Source organism: Gorilla gorilla, chromosome 2 (genome assembly GCF_029281585.2).
Source record: "Gorilla gorilla gorilla isolate KB3781 chromosome 2, NHGRI_mGorGor1-v2.1_pri, whole genome shotgun sequence".
NCBI classification, from domain to species: Eukaryota; Metazoa; Chordata; class Mammalia; order Primates; family Hominidae; genus Gorilla; species Gorilla gorilla.
The window spans coordinates 24213583-24231143 of record NC_086017.1 but is presented as its reverse complement, the minus strand read 5'-3'; the positions used below and the strand labels follow the sequence as shown (position 1 = coordinate 24231143).

At 52.8% G+C, this 17561-nt stretch overlaps 1 protein-coding gene across 2 annotated transcripts in view; it reads right to left on the bottom strand.

Moving 5' to 3' along the window:
• The window catches only part of SLC6A6 (solute carrier family 6 member 6), an 87843-nt gene extending 70915 nt beyond the window's left edge, over nt 1–16928 (bottom strand). The window contains exons 1-2 of one of the 2 annotated variants that reach the window (XM_031009224.3): nt 16644–16928; nt 3086–3127 (exon numbers count right to left, since the gene is read on the bottom strand). The gene's annotated coding sequence lies outside the window, so the exon portion shown is untranslated. The remainder of the gene's footprint in view (nt 1–3085; nt 3128–16643) is intronic. The other variant, XM_055381073.2, reaches the window with a different exon arrangement.
• Between the last annotated feature and the right edge of the window lie 633 nt (nt 16929–17561).

Here is a 17561-nt window from a genome sequence, read left to right as displayed (position 1 = left end):
GAACTAGGGACTGCCTGACTCCCCAGCTCCATGGACTCCACTACATGGGTTGCCCCCTGTCAGCAATACTTTTTTGGGCTGGTCCATTAATAGTTCAGGCTCTGCTGAACAACCAACACACATTCCCATGTCCGCATCACGCCCCTTCTCAGATGAGAACCTGAAGGTCAGAGCCCTCAAGTGACGTGCCCAGTGAGGAGGGCGCACACCTAGCAGTGCTCAGACTTCAGAGGTGACAAGGTCTGTTCTTCCACCCTGTTCCTCTACCCCTGCCACGTCAGGGGGCCGAGGAGCCCTTTCAGAAAGTGTTAAGCCAAGAGGGCTGCTTGGAGGAGGCATCAGATAAGTCTGAGGGCAAACCTGCCTCTCAGCCTTTTCTATAAAATGGGCTCCCAAGCACAAATACATCAGCAAGCCTCAAAAAGAGGAACACTGGCAACCTCTGCTTATTGCCTATAACAGCCCATCCCAGGCAGGGCCCCTTGCACGAGACTCTTTATCTGGAAGCAGAACTTACATTCCAGCCTCACGGCAGCAGAAGCCTCATTTCCCAGCTGCTTTGACTACTCATTAACCAGGAGGAAGGCCTGGGGGAAGGGGAAGGGGCTGGACCCAGAGGCCGTTCCCAGCCTGAGGAAGTGGGCTAGAGTCAGCTCAATCAGGTTCAAATCCTTCCCAGCTGTGTAGTCTTGGAAACAATCAATTCATCTCTCCAAGCCTCAGTTTTCTGATCTGTACAATAGGGATAACATCAGCGTCCACCTCACAGGGCTCCTGAGGAGGCTGTGCATGAGTCTGTGACGTGTTTAGCAGTGCCTGATGTGCAGTAAGCGCTCAATAAATTTCTCATATTTTTTCAAAAAGAGTAAGAGCACACCCACTTCTTTGGGTTGACAGAGTTAATACAGTAAACCTCTCGGCAGCATATGAGCATGCTGAGTCCAGGAAGCGGTAGCAATTATTATTATTGACGCCTATAATCATTATGATGACGCCTGTGGAGGCTGAAATCGAGTAGGTCACCTCCATGCCTGCCCAGTGGCTGGCTGGGTACACACCCCTGCCCGATGTCACAGCACAAAGAATATGTCTCCATGGGGTGGGGCTGCTTGTGACCAAGCATCCTAGGCCAGCTGGGCTTGATGAAAAGGAAGGACTTGGTCCAGCTGCTAGCAGCAGCAGGTTGAGGAGCTCTGGGCCACAAACAAACGCTTGCTTAGTCCCGGCTTCACAGGGGACCCCACTCCAACCAATCCGAACCCTGGACCAGTGGGAGCTTAACCTTCCCCCTTAGAAATTTCTGCCCAGGAAGCCAGGGTTTTCTAATTCCAAAGCAGAGTCCACAGCGGGTCTTGACATCAATGTAAGGGGTCAAGGCCATCTTTTTTACTAAAGGAAGACAGAGCAGACCAGAGCACAGCAGATGGCGAGTACGAGGATTATCTGAGAAACTTCAATTTCAGGGTTTGAGTTTCACGTGTGTGTTTGTGTACATGCACACACAGGCCACATCCCATTGTAAAATGTATTTAATGAATGCTGAGGATTAAATAAGACTCTGAAAGCCCCTAGAGTAGGCAATGTCTTAATCAGTGAAGAAGACATCCCTTAAACCCTTTTTAAAAACATAATGACGGTCCTGAACTAAAAGAAAAATAAAGCTGCTGTAAACACTGAGACAATCAGTGCAATGCCATTAAGATCCACAGATAACAGAATCACGTCAATGTTAAATCAGTGTCCTGGGGTAGATAACTGTGCTAGGGTTATATAAGAGAATGGCCTTGCTCTTTTTTTTTTTTTTCGAGACGGAGTCTCGCTGTGTCGCCCAGGCTGGAGTGCAGTGGCACGATCGCGGCTCGCTGCAAGCTCCATCCCCCGGGTTCACGCCATTCTCCTGCCTCAGCCTCCCGAGGAGCTGGAAGTACAGGCGCCCGCCACCACGCCTGGCTAATTTTTTGTGTTTTTTAGTAGAGACAGGGTTTCACCGTGTTAGCCAGGATGGTCTCGATTTCCTGACCTCGTGATCTGCCCACCTTGGCCTCCCAAAGTGCTGGGATCACAGGCGTGAGCCACGGCACCCGGCCTGGCCTTGCTCTTATGAAAGGCCTGAAGGATTGAGGTGAAGGGGCATCATGCCTGCAATTTACTCCCCAATGATTCAGCAAAAATGGAAGAATGTTCACGTGACTGTTTTTATTTAACATATTAGTGAGAAAGAGATGAAGCGAATGTGGCAAATGTTACCCATGGGAAAATCTCAACGAAGGGCATAATGCGAGGCCACTGTAATACTCTTGCAACTTTAGCAAAGGTTTTCCATTTTACTTGTTTATTTATAATCTTATTTATATTATTTTTAATTTTTGCTGAGATGGGGCTCATTATGTTGCCCAGGCTGGTCTCGAGCTCCTGGCCTCAAGCAATCCTCCTGCCTTGGCCTCCCAAAGTGTAGGGATTGCAGGCGTGAGCCACTGTGCCCTCGACAACATCGTGAAACCCCGTTACTCCAAAAAATACAAAAATAAGCTGGGCACGGCGGCACGCGCCTGTAGTGCCAGCTGCTAGGGAGGCTAGGGTGGGAGGATCACCTGAACCTGGGGAGATCGAGGCTGCAGTGAGCCCTGATGACACCACTGCACCCCAGCGTAGGCCATAGAGTGTGACCCTGTCTCAAAACAACAACAAACCTTTAACAGAGACAGAGCCAAGCTCAGACCCCAATCCTCAGAATCAACTCAGGGAGGGCATCCTCCCCACGGCAGACTTGCCCCAGGCTACTCTGCAGCAGAGCCAGGACAGGGCACAGGCTGGGTCTCCAAAACCAGTGCTTGGCCCATTTGCAGGGCCTCCCTGTGCCCTCTCTGGCACAGACTGGCTGGGGACCAAGCAGGCACAGAGTGGCCAACCCAGGCCAGGGGATCTGCCACCTGGAGGTGAGGTGTGGACAAGGTCTGTGGGCCTCAGGGGTCCCGTCTTGTCCTCCTAGAGCCTGGGGGAGACACGGAGCTCCTGAGCCCCCCACCTTGGGTCACTGCACAACGTGTGAGACACCCATCCCACCTGGAGGTCCAAGGTCACTTACGTTTGGGAGCTCCTCAGAAGGGCTGTGGTTCTGGTTCTGGATCTATTGCAAAGAGAGGAAGCGAAGACGGAAGAAAGAGATCTGGTCAGAGGCAGACTGTGCACAGGGCCCCTAATTGTCCACTCACTTGTAACCACCAGACGTGTGTGCTGGGGAGGGGCTGACCAAACCCCTTGGAAGGCCAGGACACTGAGGCTCACACATGCATACTCACACATGCCAACACAAGCTCACATGCAGACACACACTCAGACACATGTGTAATCATATGCAGACTCCCAGCCCCACACACTTGCCTGTGTCAGCCACACACAGACCCACATGGGACACACACTCACACATGCACTCCCACTCACTCACACACGCCCCTCTCTTGGATGCAGGGTCCCCAAAACTTAGTCAGCAGCAAGAACCAGCACATTGCCCTTGGTCAGAGGGGAACAAGGTTTCAGCTGCAAACGGGTAAGCTGTTCCACAGCCCTAGCCACAGAAAGCCCACACTCCTGAGCGCCCCACCAGCTCAGTCACATAGCCTGACTATTCCCAAGGGGCGCAGGGACACACCAGGGCCAGAGTGAGGGGCCTCAGAGAAGATCCTTGGGGGATGTGGTATTCACCAACCAGTTCAGGGGCGAGAATCACTGTGCCTAGGAAATCTGCTGAGCTTTGCTGAGCCAAACAGTCCCAGACGTGACTAACCCAGAAGACTTTTTTTGGAGGGGGGTTCTGTTGTCTTTTTCAGTAGAAGCTCAGTTTGGGAAATAGGCAACTGGGGGCAGATCACCTCCTCCTACCAGCAAAGCTCCTTGCCCTGAGGCTGGAAGGCTCTCCTGGATTCCTGGAATCTAAGTGTACAAAGTCAGGAAATCATTTCTTCTCAAATATTTTCAATGAACTGTTAAACTGGGATCAGCAGAAATGGGCAGTGGGTGTCTCGGGGAGAGAGGGCATGGGAGGGTGGGTCTGGGAGAGCAGACAGAGGCCTCCAGGACCCCTTTCCTTGCTGTAGCTGTAGCCCTGCCCTGGCAGCCTCCTTCCCAGACCCAGAGGCGCACTTGCCAGTGTCAGTAAATGCCAGTCCCTGCAGCCTACAGAGCTCCCTGTCCCCCAAATTAGATGATCTCATTGCTTCGTTAGGGCCTCCACATTCAACAGGCTCACACTGGCGCCCACTGGGTACAAGGCACTGTGGAGTAGGTGCAGTCAGTCAACAACTTATGGTGCACTTACTGTGCCAGGCACTGCACTGGGCACATGAAGCTCAGCAGTGGATGACAGAGCCAAGGTCCCTGAGCTCATGAAGCCTGGAACCACGGGCTAGAGGCTGGGCACATGAGAGGCCATCAAGGCTTCATTCTAGGCTCTGTGAAGGCTGGGGTGGATTAGTGATGTCTGCTGTGGGTTTGGGTGGTGGAAGTAGCAACGTAAACCTTGCTATCCTAGACCATACACAGGGAAGTGGGATAAAGTGAAAGATGAAGGCAGCCTGTTTAAAGCACGAGGTTAAGAGAATCAGAGGAAGGACAGCATAATTCTGCATGGGGCAAAACCTTACCAATTACAAGAGGCCAGCCCATCTCAGAGAGGAGGATAAGAATGGCACTAAAGGCTAGGTGTGCTCATGTCTGCAATCCCAGCACTCTTGGAGGCTGAGGCAGAAGGATCATGAGCCCAAGAGTTCAAGACCAACCTGAGCAACACAGGGAGACCTGTCTCTATAAAAAAATAAAATTTAAAAATTAGCTGGGTATGGTGGCACATGCCTGTAGTCCCACCTACTTGGGAGGCTGAGGTGGGAGGACTGCTTGAGCCCAGAAGTTTGAGGTTGCAGCGAGCAGTGATCGTACCACTGCAGTCCAGCTGGGGTGACAGAGTGAGACCCTGTCTCTTAAAAAAAAAAAAAAAAAGAATAGCACTAAAGTCCATATGTCTAGCCTGCTGGCACCCATGCCCCTTCTGGGGACAGCTTAAACCTGTTCCAGCAGGAGACCCACATAGGCCTGCTCTCAGCCCAAGGGGTCTAGATGGACTGACCCCACCTCCTCCTCCTAGGTGGGCACGTGAGCCAGCCCTAGCCAATCAGAGGAGGCTGTCATGATTGGCTCAAAGATAGGCACTTGACCAGCCTGGTCAAAAAGAGTGATGACTAGGACTTTTGCCAAAAATATTGGGGAAAAACAAGGCTCTTTCTTGGTTGAGATGGCTACATTGGGGCAGGGGGCGGCACTACACTGGTCAGCAGCTAGGGCATCCATGGAGAATGAAGCAGGCATAGAGAGACACGGAGCCGGGAGACAGAGAGAAAGAAACTGAGTCCCGATGACATCTTTCAGCACCTGGACTCAGCCCCAGGCTGAAGTATGGCCCCGGGCTTTTAAGTTAAAAGAGTCAGTAAATGTTCTTTTTTATTTTTAATGTCAGTTTGGGCCGGGTGTGGTGACTCATGCCTGGGAGACACAGAAAGACTCATCTCAAAAATAAATAAATAAATAAAATAAAACTAAAGTCTGTTTGAACTGATTTCTGCCATTTGCAAGATAAGAATCCAGACCTATACCCTGCCTTGAACTTGCTGCGTAATTTTATGCATGTCTCTGACACACTCCTCCCATTATAAAAAAGAGGAAGGATGCAGATGACAGAACACCTGAGGTTCCCGCAGCCCTGGCACTCTAGTTATCACAGGCAAGGATTAGGCCTGACCCTTCCCCCAGCCCCACCCCCGGCCCCAGGCACACAGCCAGAGAGGTCATCAGCCCTTCCCAAAGTTAAACACAAAGCAGAATTGCCTGGAGGGCTCTTGAAAACCCAGATTGCAGAGCCCTGCCCCCAAGGTCTAAATGAGCAGGTCTGGGGTGGGGCCTGAGGTTCTGCATTCTGCAGGCTCCCACATGATGCCCATACTGCTGGGCCAGGGACAACATTTTGAGGACTCAGAGTCACTACGTGTTCTACTTTTCCCAGTTTGCTGAGGACAGGTGCTCAGTGCAAAAATAAAGCCCCAGCCAGCAGGAGACCACGACCTCTCTGTCCTCAAAGCAGACGGCGATTACGGAGAATGCCTGCGTGGCTGCAGGGATGAGCCAGCCTTTAAACAACGGAAGCAGCAGGTCCCAGCTCCTGTGGTCCCATCACTGCCCCTTCCAGCCAGCTGTGTTCCCTGGAATGTATTTAAATAATGGGGGAGGCTGTCAGAGGCTAAGTTGCCTCCTTGGGCTCCAGCAGGCTCCAGGCTGGTTTTCCAGGCGCCCAGAGCATCCCCGATGGCTCCCCCACTCCCAGGCATCATGCCAGCCCCAAATCCCGCTGTGGGCCTTGTCCGGACACAGTGACCTAGGCCGCCCTGCTGTCAGCAGCCTGGCTAGCCCTGGGCTCTCCCCTGATTTACATCCGACTTGGCTGCCTTGAAAAGCCTCCTGCGGCTTTTGGAACGAGGACACTGTTCAGTAGTAAAAGGCTTCCCCAACAGCAACCTTTCCAAGGTGGCGCTGGCCCAGCACGAATGCCAGCAGGCTCCCAGCTGTGTGACCTTGGGCAAGTTACCTGCCCTCAGCAGGGCCTCGGATCTTCATGTGCAAAATGCGAATAGTGGTGTCTTTGGTGAGGATTAAGAAGAGGAGTTGACGAAGCACAGGGTCTGGCTTTTAATGCATAGGAGGCTCACAACTGCACTATTTATCTCCTTGACTCAAAGAGTGGTCCCCAGACCAGCACCGTCCACAGTGCCTGGGAGTTGGTTAGAAATTCAGGGCCCCAGGCCCCACTTAGGCCTGCTGTCTCACTGTTGTCACCCAGGCTGGAGTGTGGTGGCACGATCTCAGCTCAGTACAATCTCTGCCTACCAGGCTCATCCTCCCAAATAACTGGGACCACAGGGGCGTGCCACCACACCCGGCGAATTTTTGCATTTTTTTAGAGATGGGGTTTTGCCATGTTGCCCAGGCTGGTCTCGAACTCCTGAGCTCAAGCAATCCACCTGCCTCAGTCTCCCAAAATACTGGGATTACAGGCGTGAGCCACCACACCTGGACGAGTTTTTGCTTTTCTTTTTTTAAAAGTCTGTTCTAATTGATATTCTACCAGTGGCAGAAGAAGAATCCACATTATTGTTCCTCGAGGCAACGTTCTTTACTAAAAGCCTGTTGCTACAGCTCTGCTCAGAGTAACTCTGGAACTCCTGTCCCCAAATCGGGACACCTCCTTTCAGAGCCAGGGCTAGGACATCTTGAAAAACCACCAAGAGGATGACTGCATCCTTAAAGGAGTCCCGCAGGAACAGCACCCCGTGTGGTGGCACGTGCTTCCACAATGGATAGAATGGTCTTTCCTCCCTTTATTCAGAAGGTATTTCCCTTAAACACAAAACCTATCTGGGCCACCCCTTACAGGACCAGGGAGGAGAAAGGACTCACTTAGGTCACATAGCAAGCCGGAGGACAGGGGTATTCTAAGCCTGGTGTTGCAGTGCCTGATGCAGGGCCTTTGATTTTAAAAGGGCATTAGCCATGCATGTGTAATTTTTTGTCTGACATCCATAGCCCTGCCAGACAGACAGCTCCACGAGGGTACAGTTTGGTCTGTCTTGTTCACCAGCCACATCCCCAGGGCCTAGGACAGGGCCTGGAACAAGTAAATATTTGTGAGATGGATGGATGGATTGATGGATGGTGACAGGTGAATATAATTTCCAAGCCTGGAGCCACTCAGATATTCAAACCATAGGTTCCCATTTCAGAGTAGAAGGAATTAGGCTCTCTTGATTTGTATGTTGAGCAACAACTGTGTGCCACACCCCTAGGCTGGATGCTGGAGCATCCATCCCTCCCCTTGATGTGTCCCCAGTCAAATGCATGGGTATAAGGTAAGACCATAAAGGTCTGAGCTCAGGCCAGAGGAAAGGACCACAAGGCTCAAAGCAGGGCGAGCTGAAGTCCACTTTAACTCACGTCATCTTTTTTGAGTGCTTACTACGTGCCAGGTACTGTTAAGAGGCTCAAGGAATGCTTCCCAGAGCAGGCAGCTCCAAGCTCGCCCCTTAAGAGTGGGAATAAGGAGTGATGGGAGGAAGGGCCTTGCGGGCTGAGGGACCAGCATGGGCAGGGCTGAGAGAGCTGGACGCTTGGTCTAGCTGGGAGCAGAAACCAGCCAGACTACAAACGAGGAAAGAAGTTGTGGTAGGTGAGCATGAACACTGGCCAAGAGCCAGATCGTGAAGGGCCTCCAGTGCCAGGCTAAGGAGGTTGGACTTGATTTCACAAAGCACTAGGGAGCCACCACTGAAGGCTTTTGAGCAAGAGAGTGACATGCAGAGCGCTGGTCCCCAGATGGTACAGAGAGGTATCCAGGAGGCACAGAGGCTAGTGAGGAGGCTGTTTTCTTGGGCTGGTGTGATGTCCACCTGCAGAGGAAACACCAGGTGTCATCTCTGAAGGAATGAATGTCCTTGAAATCATGACCTGAGTCTTCCCTCATGGTGCTGACTAGCCTTGGGGCGAGAGGATGTCCCTTAGGACCTCCCCCTTCCGGCACCCTTCACTCAGTAAGCATGACTCTGCTGAAATCGCTGGCCAACCACACTCCTCCACCTCCAACCAAGCAACTAGCAGCCTTGGGTTAAGGACTTTCCACTGGAACATGGCAGTGAGTCACTTGGCATTTATGTGCAAAGAAAAGTCCTGGAAAGGAAGGGCCTCTCAGGGCATCCCAGCATGAGGAGGGACCATGCAGAGGAGTGGTCCTGAGCCTCTGGGTCGGGAAGGACCCAATGTGAGCAGAACCCCGAGGGCTCAGCCCTCTGCCTTCCAGCCTAGGCCTGCTCAGATACCTGCTGAGGGAGGAAGCCTTCCATTGCCAGCCCAACCCTTCTCCTGGAGACCACCAGCCCTCTCCCTACCTTCCACGTTCTATTCCATGCAGTGGCCAGAGCTGCTCACCACACTCCTTCTTGAGCTTTCCAGGAACCCCATCCTGGGCTCTGGGGGTGTCTCCTGAGCAGCCAAACCATAAGGAGTCTTTGCAATTGATACAGCTTTGCCCTCCCACCCACTTTCCAGTGACTTGTGACAAAACCAGGATGTGAGAGTCATGAACAATATCATCGAAGGTTTGAGGCGGAGGCATTAACCCTTTCCTTAAATCCCTCCCTGTCAAGGGGGGGTTCACACAAGCAATGAATGATGGGTGCGGCTGGGAGGGGGGAGCACAGGGAGCCACATCTGCGAACAATGGCTCTTTTTTTTTTTGAGATGGAGTCTCACTCTGTCGCATAGGATGGAGGGCAGTAGCGAGATGTTGGCTCACTGCAACCTCTGCCCAAGTGATTCTCCTGCCTCAGCCTCCCAAGCAGCTGGGATTACAGGTGCCCACCACTGCACCTGACTAATTTTTGTATTTTTAGTAGAAATGGGGTTTCACCATATTGGCCAGCCTGGTCTCGAACTCCTGACCTCGTGATCCGCCCGCCTGGGCCTCCCAAAGTGCTGGGATTACAGACGTGAGCCAGTGTGCCTGGCCAACAATGGCTCTTTTGATGGCTTTATCTTCCTGTGTTGATAAGTGCCTCCTTTGGGCCTCAGCGTCCTCATCCATAAAGTGGGTGGGCAGAGAAGGTTAACTGGATGGTCCCACAACCCCAAAGTCCCCACACTCCACAGCCTGGGGCTGCTCTCCCTCAGACCTGAGGCGGCGTTCCCAGACTGGATCCTTGGCCTGCCTTGGCATAAACCATCTTAGATTGTTCATTAACCTCCTCCTGATACAGATCTCCCCTCCCTCCTTGAGCACAGGGGCTGTTTATTCCTCCCTGCCCTCTTGGCCCTGGCCCTGTGCCTGGCACACGGTAGGCACTCATGAACGTTTGCCGTGCGGCCAGTGGGACGAGGATGGGCTGAGGCATCCGGTGGACTCTGGGTCCAGTGCTCCTTCCACCCTTTCCTAGCTGAGTGTGGGCTGGGGCCACCCATTTTTCTGATGAACTCATCTCTGAGACAGGAAGGGGGATAAAGCACCGTGGATGCTCAATAAATATGAGTTCCTTCCCTTCTCAGAATGCTGAATCGGCTCAGCCGGCTCCTCTGCACCCTCTGGGGCAAGTCCTGGGTGGGGGTATTTCATTTACTGAGCTGGCAGCACTGGGGGTGATCAGACAGGACATGCAAAGTCAGTGGCTCCCAAATGCAGGCTGGCTGTTTGGAATGGCCTGGCAGATCCGTGTGTTCTGACATGCAGTCCACATGGCCTGCTATTGGGATAGACCAAGTGGCAGAACCAAGAACAGTACCATGTCACTTTTGTTCAAAACAAAACAAAACTGGCCAGGCGTGGTGGCTCACGCCAGTAATCCCAGCACTTTGGGAGGCCGAGGCGGGCAGATCACCGGGTCAGGAGATCGAGACCATCCTGGCTAACATGGTGAAACTCTGTCTCTACTAAAAATACAAAAAAAATTAGCTGGGCGTGGTAGCGGGTGCCTGTAGTCCCAGCTACTTGGGAGGCTGAGGCAGGAGAATGGCGTGAACCCAGGAGGCGTAGCTTGCAGTGAGCTGAGATCACACCACTGCACTCCAGCCTGGGCGACAGAGCGAGACTCCGTCCCAAAAACAAACAAACAAAAACAAAACAAAACAAAACTACAGCTAGCTTCCAAACAGATCCCAAATAATGCCTGGATCAAAGAGGAAATCAAAACTCAAGTGAAAACTGATCCAGTAAGTAACAAAAAGGAGTCTATGTCCATATGGACACCTGGATAAAGTTTAAGCTGTAAGCAGAGGGAAATGTATAACCTTATATTAAAAAGAGATATGATAGACTGCCCAGCATTTTGGAAGGCCAAGGTAGGCGGATCACTTGAGGTCAGGAGTTAGAGACCAGCCTGGCCAACATGGTGAAACCCTGTCTCTACTAAAAATACAAAAATTAGCTAGGCATAATGGCACGTGCCGGTAGTCCCAGCTACTCAGAAGGCTGAGGCAGGAGAATCGCTTGAACCTGGGAGGCGGAGGTTGCAGTGAGCTGAGGTCAAGCCACTGCACTCCAGCCTGGGTGACAGAGCAAGACTCAGTCTCAAAAAAAAAAAAAGAAAGAGATATGATAGACTGTCAATCAGGCAGGTGGACAGACTGAAGATCAGATTTTACCTTTTTCTAATGATCCGAAAGGATCACTTTTTAGTTCATGCAGTTTCGTATTGCTTAAGGTATATTACTTTTATAATTAAAAGTGAATGGTTTACCAGTTTCTCAAAAAGTTAACACATATCTACTACCTTATAACCCAGCAGCTCTAGTCCTAGAGAAAGGAAAATATATGTCCACAAAAACACTTGTACAGAAATATGCATATAGAAGCTTTATTAGTAGTAGCTGCCCCCCAGCTGGAAACAACCCAAATGTCCATCAACAGCAGGGATGAACGCATTGTGGAACATCCATACAAAGAGAGACTACTCAGCGATAAAAAAAAAATCAACTCCTGATATACTCAACAGCACAGATGGATCCCAGCAATGTGAGGCAGAAAAAAATGGACACAAGAGTATACACTAAATAAGTCCATTTATATGAGGATTTAGACTGGCAAAACTAATTTATGGTGACAGAAATCAGAAAGTGGGCCTGGTATGGTGGGGCATGCCTGTAATCCCGGCACTCTGGGAGGCCCGCAAGGGTGGATCGTTTAAGCCTAGTAGTTTCACACCAGCCTGGCAACACAGCAAAACCCTGTCTCTACAAGAAATACAAAAGAAACTAGCCAGGTGTGGTGGCGTGCGCCTGTAGTCCCAGCTACTTGGGAAGTGAGGTGGGAGGATCATCTGAGACTGGGGAGGTCGAGGCTGCAGTAGAGATCATGCCACTGCACTCCAGCCTGGGAAACAGAATAAGACTCTGTCTCAAAAAAGAAAAAAAAGAAAAAGAAAACGGAGAAAGTGGCTGTCTTGTGAGGTGAGGAGCACAAGACAACTTTCTGAGGTGCTGGAAATGTTCTATATCTTGATTTGGGTGGTGGTTACACAGGTGTATACATTTGTCAAAACTCATCAAACCGTAACAGAATCTTTGCATATTACTGCATGTAAATCATAACTCAATTTAAAAACATTTTTTAAAAATCATCTAAGTTGGGAGGATCGCTTGAGCTCAGAAGTTCAAGACCAGCCCAGGCAACATGGTGAAACCTCATCCGTACAAAAAATACAAAAATTAGCCTGGAGTGGTGGTGCATGCCTGTAGTCCCAGCTACTTGGGAGGCTGAGGTGGAAGGATCACTTGAGCCCAGGAGATCGAGGCTGCAGTGAACTGTGATGGCACCACTGCACTCCAGCCCGGGCAACGAAGTCAGACCCTGTCTCAAAAAAAAAAAACACAAGAAAAACTTTAAAAATACAGATTCCCAGGCTCCACCCCCCTGGAGGTTCTGATTCAGTATGTCCAGGCTGGGCCTGGGAGTCTGAATGTGTTTGTTTGTTTGTTTTTAAGTATCCCAGGCAATTCTGATACCTGACCACAGTTAGGGCAGCCCACCTGCCTCCCCCATCATTCCCTCCCCACTCTTTTGTTTCATGTGGTTTATTATTTGTATGTTGGTTTTTCCAAGAGAAGGGTGGTTGGCCACACCACGCTGGAGCTTTAGAAACAGAACAGCAATTCCTCACTCTGTCTGCTTTCCCTCTCGTAACCCTAACTCCCACCCTTGGCATCAGCCTCTGCCCAGGTTTCCAAATGAAGCCTCTGACCAGGTAAGGCAGGAAAGGAAACTCCGCAGACCTGTCCAGGACTGGCATAACTCACCTAGAGACACTAGGGCTGTGTGCTCCAGGGAGGTCAAAGCCAGCAAGTTAATGGCCTGTGTACCGGTTAAATAGCATGTCCAGGCCTTCACCCCCATGTTTACAGAAAGAGTTCAGGGCAAGACTCATTGGTACAGAAAATGCTTAGTGGCTCGGTGACTCTCGGTCTCCTGGACCCCAGTTCCGTTCCTTACTCACCATCAGGGTTCTCCTGGGCTCCAGGCTTGACTGGCTTCTGCCCCACTATCCTTAAACCCAGTATGACTCCTGCTGCCATCAGGAGAAAGCCCAAACCCACTTACACAGCACTCAAGGCCCTCCGGCTGGCACAGTGGCTCACACCTATAATCAACACTTAGGAGGCTGAGGCGAGAAGATTGCCTGAGCCCAGGAGCTCGAGACCATCCTGGGCAACATAGTAAGACCCTGTCTCCATTTTTATATGTGAAAAAATAAAACGCCCCCCCCTCCCCACCATCTGGCTCCTATTCCTCTCTCCAGCTAGGACCCGGGGAACCTGTTCTACAAACGTGCTTGGCTATTTCACGCCACTGTGCCCTTGTGGCTGCTCTGCCCCCTGTTGAGAATGCCAGCCCATCCTGTTTCTCCACCCACAGACAATGGCAACTCCGATACTGTGTCCTCTAGGAAGCAAAAGCGCCTCCTGCCCACTACCCCACCCTCACTGCACACTCAGCTGCTCCTTGGGTCTTCTTCACTGTATCCTACGGATGGTAATGGCCATTGCAGCTACCACATGCTTCTACCTCTGGGACAGGAGCTCCTAGAAAGCCAACACTCTACCTTGAACCCAGTGCCGGCCCAGAGCTGACCTTAACCAAGGTCTATTAATCAACTAAATGAAGCACATTAAAAAAGCGCTCTCATTCTCACTTGAAGGCTTCCTTAGGCATTTCCAGATCCACAGCTCCTGCCCAGAACCCATAAATTCAAACGAATGCTCTGGCCAAGTTGGCAAACACAGGAAAGTGAGATGCAGCCCCAAAGAATCTGACTCTTGCTCATGACCTTCTGCAGAAGTGGGGAATCAGCATGTACCTGCCAGGGTGGCCCTGGGATTTCAGGCCAACCCCAATTCCCAGGCAGACCCCCTCTGGCTGCAGCTAAGCTGCATTCTGGGGAGCCCTTATAATTTACTTCTCAGCTTTTTCTATATACGGGAATGTGTTCAATGACTCACAAGTGTCTTATCATTCAGGACCTTTGGAAAGACTTTCAGAGAAGTACAGCTCCCAAATCCTTTGACAAACTGACAGGCGGACAAGTTCAGGTTAGAAAACAGAGTCCCCAGAGCCCGGACTGCCTTGTGGAGGGCTGACCCCTGCAGCAGAATGGGTAGCAGGGCTCGGGGGAAGGCACAAAGAAGGGAGAATGAGTAACTAGGGACAGAGGCAAGGTGCAAATGGGTCCCATAGGCTCACTTTCCTGCCCTAAGGACTGGGACACCTTTGTCCCTCATTTTCCCCAGGCCCCGGTTCAATTTCAACTCCTCAGGATATCAGTGACCAAAGCCCCATGGGGCCAAAACTCACAGCTGAGCTAGGGAAAACCTTTTGAAACTTAATTTTGTCTAATCAAGGCAAAGTTCCTTAGGTGGCTCTCAGTTTGTCCATCTATAAAATGGGTACTGCTCACCAGGCCTCCAGACTCTGAAAAGCAGATGTGGTCCAATCACCACAGGTTGAGGTGACGGGAATGAGGCAGGGGAGGATGATTGCAGCTGAGCCATGGGTTAGTACAAGGGTGTCCCCAAAGGACAAAGCCTCCAGAATGCACCTTGGCCCTTGCCATACACCACAGTGACCCAGGACCTCGTGACACCCTCTAATCAGCAGCTGTACAGCCGAGCCCAGCTTTACAGCTTACCACAAGCTTATTCAGCCTCATCTCCCTCAATCCCCTCAAGGACATAGTGAGGCCGGCACTGGTGTCCTTGCTGCCCAGGCAGCCAAGCCGAGGCTCAAAGAAACCAAGGGAATCAACCAAGGTCACCCACCCATTAAAACAAAGCATAGGACTTAAATCAGTTCCCTGGGGACAAGCTCCTACCTCTGGTCCCTGGTTTACTCTATAACCAGTCTGCCCCACCCATTTTACAGGTAAGGAAACTGAGGCAGAAAAAGGGTTGCCCAAGGTCAACTGGGGGCTGAGCCAGGCCTAACACCTCCCACCATTCTACCAGTCCCACCCTGTTGGGGGTTCTTAGCCGTGCTAGGCCCCCTTTGGATCCTCTCCAACACCATCTTGATGAAATTCCTCCCCCACCCCACCTCCTCATGCCCACCCCACAATCCCTGGGTGACTCCCTGGTCGAGAGGGAGGCAGGTGGTTGCTAAGCACTCACCCGCTCTCTCTCTCATAAAAATAAACTCCTTCTGGCTAGGAGACTCTGGACAAGATCCCCTCCCTTCTAGCCAACAAAAAATTAAAAAGAAATTTTAAAAAGATCTCCTCAGTGACATTTACTTGAACGTCAGCTGTGCCAAAGCGGGGGCCAATTTACTGAAGTCCAAATGGAGCCATGCGCCAGTAAACCTCAGCCCGAAGACCCTCCATTCAAGTGTCTGGGCAATTACTGAGCTGATTTATTTCCCCAGACAGGAAACGGGGGCCCAGGCTGCCTCCCAAGCTTTTGGGGCTGGTCCTGGGGATGCCGGGATCTGGCAGAGGCCCAACAGTGACCAAAATAGCCAGGCCGGTGGCCCTGCCCGGCACACACCTCCCTGCCTGGGAGAGCTGCCCACAGGTCTCCTCTCCAGTCCAGGCTGAAGTCCAGGCTGAAGCTTTGAGGCTGTAGGAGGAGGTCCCTGGAATTCTCTCTGTGTGGCTTCCCTAGTGGGAGGGGGACGAGAATCTCCTACTCAAAAGAGGAACCCACAGAAGGAAGAGAAATAGTCTGGAGGAGGAAGTGTCCTGCTGGCCCTGCCGGCTGTCCACTACCCCTTGGCTGCCCCTCCGAGCCTTGGTCCCACCACTCAGGACTGCTGGACGCTGGCGCTGCCACCTGCACGCCACCTATGGAGTGCATGCACCTATGGAGCCACGCTGCCCTATCACCTCTCCCCACTCAGCGCAGGCCCTGGAGAACCAGCTCTGGCCATCTGACCCTCTAGGCACCAGGGACACCCTCTTGGGTACAGCCGAGGACACACGAGTGCCCACAACCAGGGACCTGGAGACACAACCACACTCAGGGACACGCACGTGCACCTAGCCAGGGCCTGGAAGACGCAGACCCCCACACACAGATTCATGCAGACACAAACGGGGACACACAAGAGCACACATCCAAAGACAACACACTCAGGTATCACACACAGAGAGGCACACACACACAGCCCAGCACGCAGAGAATAACAGACATGCACCGGAACACACATGTGCACGCTGCTGGGGACACGGTGAAACAGCCACCCTCAGAAACACAGACACAGGGATACGGAGGCACATGTAGGCATCCTGACGGAGACAGGCACACAGATATACCTCCCCCCCCGCCCCCCCCCACACACTCTCTCTCTCTCCTGCCGCCCGCACCAAGAGCCGGAGCCCTTTTGCCGGGGAAACAATAACAGCCCCGCCAGCGGGACTGAGTAGGCGACCCTCGGTCCCTTCCGCGGTGGTGAAAGGGGCGCCGGATGGGCGCACGCGGAGGGGAGGAGGCCGGGACTGCGGCGACGCGGGGATGGGGAGGGGCTGCAGACGGCGGGCAGAGCCGGCTGCGCGCCCAGCTCCCGGTCCCTCCGGTACCTGGGGTGGCTGCGGCGCCGCCCGCGCTCTGCTCGGCTGTGCCGGGTTCCGCCGGCCGGGGGCTGCCTGCCCGCTCGCTCTCTGACCCGCTGGGTGAACGCTCCGCACTCCCTCTTGGCGCAGCTTGTCCTCTGGGCTTGCGGTCCTCGGGGCTCGGCGTTGACGGCGGCGCGAAGGAAGCGGTAATTTATAAGCGGCTTCTTCCTGACCTCGCGTGTCTGTTGTCTGAGCAGGCAGCTCTCAGCATCACCCATCCTGCTGGGTGGAAAAATACCAGCTCGGCCGGGCCGGGGGCGGGGCCGGGGCGGGGCCGGGGCGTCCAGCCCCGCCCCAAGTGCGGACACACGCGCGCACACACACACACATGCACACACATACACGCATACACGCACGCGCGCATGGGCTCGGACACACAAAGAACCCGGGCTCGCCGAGCGCGCGCGCACACCCTCATGCCGCGCGGCGAACGTTCGTTGCCAGGTGCGGCAGCCCGCCCTGGGCGCCTCCTGCCTGCGGAAGAAGAGCAGGACAGACCCGACCCGACCCGTCTAGTCCTCTCCTTCACAGCAGCCTCCAAACTCCACCGCTCGCCTCTTCCGCCAGGCTCCTAGGATGAGGCCCAGGGCTCCTGGAGCAGCCAGGTGCAAACCAGACCGGGCTCGCACTCCACTGCGTTCCCCTGGGCGATCGTCCACGTTCTGGGAGACTCGGTATGCCCCGGGAGGGTGGCCCGAGCTTGTGGTGTGAAGCCAGGTACAGAGCTCCAGAATCCTGGCCTTGCCATGGCTGTGTGACCCTGGGCAAGTGACTCACAATTTCTGTGCCTCAGTGTCCTCATCTATAAAATGGAAAGGAAAATAGTAGCGCTTGTCTCCTCTGGCTGTTATGAAGATCCAAGGTTAACAGCCTAGAGAACTC